Raw genomic sequence first — 6,105 nt, 5'->3', positions numbered from 1 at the left:
AATGTGATGAATGTGACAATCATCATCATTCCCCCACGAACGCGTGCCTGACAACCACTTCCGTTCCACCTTAGATTGAATGAGTATCTCTTGGATCTCCTAATCAGGATCTTCGTAGTATAGACTAGATTGATGGCAGCATTCATGAGAGTCTGGAAAGTCTAAACCTTGTCTGTTGTATTCCGAGTAGGACTCTGGGATTGAATGACTGTGACGAACTTTAAACTCGCGAGTGCTAGGCGTAGTGACAGACGCAAAAGGAGGGTGAATCCTATTCCAGTATGATCGAGAACCTCAGATGATTAGCCGTGCTGTGATAGAGCATTTGGACCATTTTCACAAGAGGATGGGATGCAGCCGTTGACAAGGGTGATGCCTCCAGACCATTAGCCATGCAGTGACAGCGCATCATACCATTTTCCAGAGAGGATAAAAAGTAGCCATTGACAACAGTGATGTCCTTACATAAAGCCAGCCATGGAAAGGAGTAGGATTGATTGGATGGAGACAGCTGGAAAGCAGAGGTTCAGAGGAACGAAAGCATCTCTATGCGCTTATCTGAAATTCTCACCAATGATTTACATAAGTATTTCTATCCTTATTTTATTATATATTTTCGAAAACTCCATAACTATTTTATATCCGCCTGACTGAGATTTACAAGGTGACCATAGCTTGCTTCATACCAACAATCTCCGTGGGATCGACCCTTACTCACGTAAGGTTTATTACTTGGACGACCTAGTGCACTTGCTGGTTAGTTGTATCAAAGTTGTGAAAGAAAAACAATTTATTAAGACGTGCGTACAGAGTTTTTGGCGCCGTTGCCTGAGATCACAATTTTGTGTACCAAGTTTTTGGCGCCATTGCCGGGGATTGTTCGAGTTTGGACAACTGACGGTTCATCTTGTTGCTCAGATTAGGTAACTTTCTTTTCATTTTGTTTTCAAAAAGTTTTCAAAAATTTTTCAAAAAAAAAATCTTTTAAAAATTTTTCATTTGTTTTCGAAAATTATTTCAGAATTTTTAAGAATGAATTCTAGTGTTTCATGAAGCATGTTGAAGCCTGGCTGGTTGTAAAGCCATGTCTAAATTCTTTTAGACTGAGGCCTCCACATGTCAGGGAATTGCTTATATCTTCTAAAGCTTGGCTGGCTATTGAGCCATGCCTAACCCTTAGATTGGAGCTTTGGACTAAGAATTGAAGATTCCTGGAATTCATATTAAAAATTTTGGAATCCTTATTTTTATTTTTCAAATAATTTTAAAAAAAAAAATCCAAAAAAAATTCATAAAATCATAAAAATCAAAAATATTTTGTGTTTCTTGTTTGAGTCTTGAGTCAATTTTAAGTTTAGTGTCAATTGCATGCTTTAAAGTTTGCATAAAATTTTTCGAAAATTGCATTCATGCATTGCATTCTTCATGATCTTCAAGTTGTTCTTGGTAAGTCTTCTTGTTTGATCTTGATGTTTTCTTGTTTTGTGTTGTATGGTGTTTTTCATATACATTCTTGCATCCATAGAGTCTAAGCATAAAAAATTTCTAAGTTTGGTGTCTTGCATGTTTTCTTTGCATTAAAAATTTTTCAAAAATATGTTCTTGATGTTCATCATGATCTTCAAAGTGTTCTTGGTGTTCATCTTGACATTCATAGCATTCTTACATGCATTCATTGTTTTGATCCAAAATTTTCATGCATTGCATCATTTTCATGTTTTTCTCTCTTATCATTAAAAATTCAAAAAAATCAAAAAAAATATCTTCCCCTTTTTCTCTCATAAATTTTCGAAAATTAGATTTGACTTTTTCAAAGATTTTTAAAATCTAGTTGTTTCTTATGAGTCAAATCAAATTTTCAATTTAAAAATCTTATCTTTTTCAAAAATCTTTTTCAAAAATCATATCTTTTTCACTTTTCTTATTTATTTTCAAAAATTTTTAAAATATTTTTCAAAAATCTTTTTCTTAATTTTATCTCATAATTTTCGAAAATATCATCATCAATTAATGTTTTGATTAAAAAATTTCAAGTTTGTTACTTACTTGTTAAGAAAGATTCAAACTTTAAGTTCTAGAATCATATTTTGTTATTTCTTGTGAATCAAGTCATTAATTGTGATTTTAAAAATCAAATCTTTTTCAAAACTAATTTCAATCATATCTTTTCAAAAATATCTTTTTATCTTATCTTTTTAAAACATATCTTTTTCAAAAATTTGATTTTAAAATATCTTCTCTAACTTCTTATCTTCTTATCTTTTCAAAATTGATTTTCAAATTTGTTTCAACTAACTAACTAACTTTTTTTTTGTTTCTTATCTTTTTCAAAAATACCTAACTAACTCTCTCTCTCTCTAATTTTCGAAAATATCTCCCTCTTTTTTAAAATTTCTTTTTAATTAACTAATTATTTTAATTTTTGATTTTAATTTTCAAAAATTACTAACCTTTTTCAAAAACTATTTTCGAAAATCACTAACTCTTTTTCAAAAATAATTTTTGAAAATTCTCTCTCTCTCATATCCTTCTATTTTATTTATTTATTTACTAACATCTCTTTCTCACTCACAAAAAAAAATCCGAACCCCTCTCTCTCTCTCTCTGTGTTTGAATTTTTTCTTCTTCTTTTCTTCTACTCACACAGGGACCTCTATACTGTGGTAAAAAAGACCCCTATTATTATTATTATTTTTCTGTCCCTCTTTTTCATATGAGCAGGAGCAAGAACAAGAATATTCTTGTTAAAGCAGATCCAGAACCTAAAAGGACTCTGAAGAGGAAACTAAGAGAAGCTAAATTACAACTATCCAGCAAGCACCTATCAGAAATTTTCGACAGGAAGAGGACATGGTAGCCGAAAATAATAATAATGCAAGGAGGATGCTGGGTGACTTTACTGCACCTAATTCCAAGTTACATGGAAGAAGCATCTCCATCCCTACCATTGGAGCAAACAATTTTGAGCTGAAACCTCAGCTAGTTTCTCTGATGCAGCAGAACTGCAAGTTTCATGGACTTTCATCTGAAGATTCTTTTCAGTTCTTAACTGAATTCTTGCAGATATGTGATACTGTTAAGACTAATGGAGTAGATCCTGAAGTCTACAGGCTCATGCTTTTCCCTTTTGCTGTAAGAGACAGAGCTAGAGTATAGTTGGACTCTCAACCTAAGGATAGCCTGAACTCTTGGGATAAGCTGGTCAAGGCTTTCTTAGCCAAGTTCTTTCCTCCTCAAAAGCTTAGTAAGCTTAGAGTGGATGTCCAAACCTTCAGACAGAGAGAAGGTGAATCCCTCTATGAAGCTTGGGAGAGATACAAAGGACTGACCAAAAAGTGTCCTTCTGACATGCTTTCAGAATGGACCATCCTGGATATATTCTATGATGGTCTGTCTGAATTAGCTAAGATGTCATTGGATACTTCTGCAGGTGGATCCATTCACCTAAAGAAAACGCCTGCAGAAGCTCAAGAACTCATTGACATGGTTGCTAATAACCATTTCATGTACACTTCTGAGAGGAATCCTGTAAGTAATGGGACGCCTCAGAAGAAGGGAGTTCTTGAAATTGATACTCTGAATGTCATATTGGCTCAGAACAAAATATTGACTCAGCAAGTCAATATGATTTCTCAGAGTCTGAATGGAATACAAGCTGCATCCAACAGTACTCAAGAGGCGCCTTCTGAAGAAGAGGCCTATGATCCTGAGAACCCTGCAAGAGCAGAGGTAAATTACTTAGGTGAACCTTATGGAAACACCTATAACTCATCATGGAGAAATCATCCAAATTTCTCATGAAAGGATCAACAAAAGCCTCAACAAGGCTTTAATAATGGTGGAAGAAACAGGTTTAGCAATAGCAAGCCTTTTCCATCATCCACTAAGCAACAGACAAAGAACTCTGAACAAAATACCTCTAATTTAGCAAACTTAGTCTCTGATCTATCTAAGGCCACTGTGAGTTTCATGAATGAAACAAGATCCTCCATTAGAAATTTGGAAGCACAAGTGGGCCAGCTGAGTAAAAGGATCACTGAAATCCCTCCTAGTACTCTCCCAAGCAATACAGAAGAAAACCCAAAAGGAGAGTGCAAGGCCATTGAATTGACCATCATGGCTGAACCCACAAGAGAGGAGAAGGACGTGAATCCCAAGGAGGAAGACCTCCTGGGACGTCCAGTGATCAATAAGGAGTTTCCCTTTGAGGAACCAAAGGAATCTGAGACTCATCTAGAGACCATAGAGATTCCATTAAACCTCCTTATGCCATTCATGAGCTCTGATGAGTATTCCTCTTCTGAAGAGAATGAGGATGTTACTGAAGAGCAAGTTACCAAGTACCTTGGTGCAATCATGAAGCTGAATCCCAAATTATTTGGTATTGAGACTTGGGAAGATAAACCTCCCTTGTTTGCTAATGAACTGAGTGATCTGGATCAACTGACATTGCCTTAGAAGAAACAGGATCCTGGAAAGTTCTTAATACCTTGTACCATAGGCACCATGACCTTTGAGAAGGCTCTATGTGACCTTGGGTCAGGGATAAAACTCATACCCCTCTCTGTAATAGAGAAACTGGGAATCTATGGGGTGCAAGCTGCTAAAATCTCATTTGAGATGGCAGACAATTCAAGAAAACAGGCTTATGGACAAGTAGAGGACGTATTAGTAAAGGTCGAAGTCCCTGCTGATTTAATAGTCCTAGATACTGGGAAGGATGAGGATGAATTCATCATCCTTGGAAGACCCTTCCTAGCCACAGCAAGAGATGTGATTGATGTTGACAGAGGTGAATTAGTCCTTCAATTGAATGGGGACTCCCTTGTGTTTACAACTCAAGGTTATCCTTCTGTAAACATGGAAAAGAGGCACAGTAAGCTTCTCCCTCTGCAGAGTCAACCAGAGCCCCCACAGTCAAACTCTAAGTTTGGTGTTGGGAGGCCACAACCAAACTCTAAGTTTGGTGTTGAACTCCCATATCCAAACTCTAAGTTTGGTGTTGGGAAGTCTCAACAATGCTCTGAACATCTGTGAGGCTCCATGAGAGCCCACTGTCAAGCTATTGACATTAAAGAAGCGCTTGTTAGGAGGCAACCCAATTTTTATCTAATTTTTATTTTCATGTTCTTTCATGTTTTATTAGGTTCATGATCATGTGGAGTCACAAAATAAATATAAAAATTGAAAACAGAATCAAAAACAGCAGAAGAAAAATCACACCCTGGAGGAAGATCTTACTGGCGTTTAAATGCTAGTAAGAAGCATCTAGCTGGCGTTCAACGCCAGAACAGAGCATGGTTCTGGTGCTGAACGCCCAAAATGGGTATCATCTGGGCGTTTGAACGCCAGAATTGCACCCTGGAGAAGAGCTGGCGCTGAACGCCCAGAACAAGCATGGTTCTGGCGTTCAATGCCAGAAATGGGTAACAAATGGGCGTTCAACGCCCAGAACAAGCACCAATCTGGCGCTGAACGCCCAGAGTTGTGTGCAAGGGCATTTTGCATGCCCAATTTGGTGCAAGGTTGTAAATCCTTGAACACCTCAGGATCTGTGGACCCCACAGGATCACCTCAGGATCTGTGGACCCCACAGGATCCCCACCTACCTCCACTCACTTCTTCTCACCCTTCTTTCACACAATCCCATAAACACTCTTCCCTAAAACTCTTCACCAATCACCTCAATCTCTCTTCCCTATCACCACTTCACCACTCACATCCATCCACTCTTCCCCATAAACCTACCTCATAAACTCCACCTACCTTCAAAATTCAAAATCAATTTCTCACCCAAACCCACCCTATATGGCCGAACCTTAACCCCCCTCCCTTCCCTACATATAGCCCTCCATTCTTCCTCATTTTCACACAACACAACCCTCTCTTCCCCTTCTTGACCGAAACACATCTCTCTCTCCCTCACCTCCATTTCTTCTTCTTCTTCATCTCTTCTTTCTTCTCTTGCTCGAGGGCGAGTAATATTCTAAGTTTAGTGTGTTAAAAGCATAAGCTTTTTGTTTTTCCATTACCATTGATGGCACCCAAGACCAGAGAATCCTCTAGAAAAGGGAAAGGGAAGACAAAAGCTTCCACCTCCGAGTC

The 6,105-nt window shown here is 37.6% G+C and overlaps 1 non-coding gene across 1 annotated transcript; it reads right to left on the bottom strand.

Annotated features, from left to right (window-relative positions):
* Window positions 1-3,246: 3,246 nt before the first annotated feature.
* On the bottom strand, window positions 3,247-3,354 carry LOC112739076 (small nucleolar RNA R71). The gene has a single exon (XR_003170016.1). It is a non-coding gene; the product is annotated as a small nucleolar RNA R71 (small nucleolar RNA).
* Window positions 3,355-6,105: the final 2,751 nt, after the last annotated feature.

Source organism: Arachis hypogaea, chromosome 13 (genome assembly GCF_003086295.3).
Source record: "Arachis hypogaea cultivar Tifrunner chromosome 13, arahy.Tifrunner.gnm2.J5K5, whole genome shotgun sequence".
NCBI classification, from domain to species: domain Eukaryota; kingdom Viridiplantae; phylum Streptophyta; class Magnoliopsida; order Fabales; family Fabaceae; genus Arachis; species Arachis hypogaea.
This window is presented reverse-complemented; position numbering and strand designations above follow the sequence as displayed.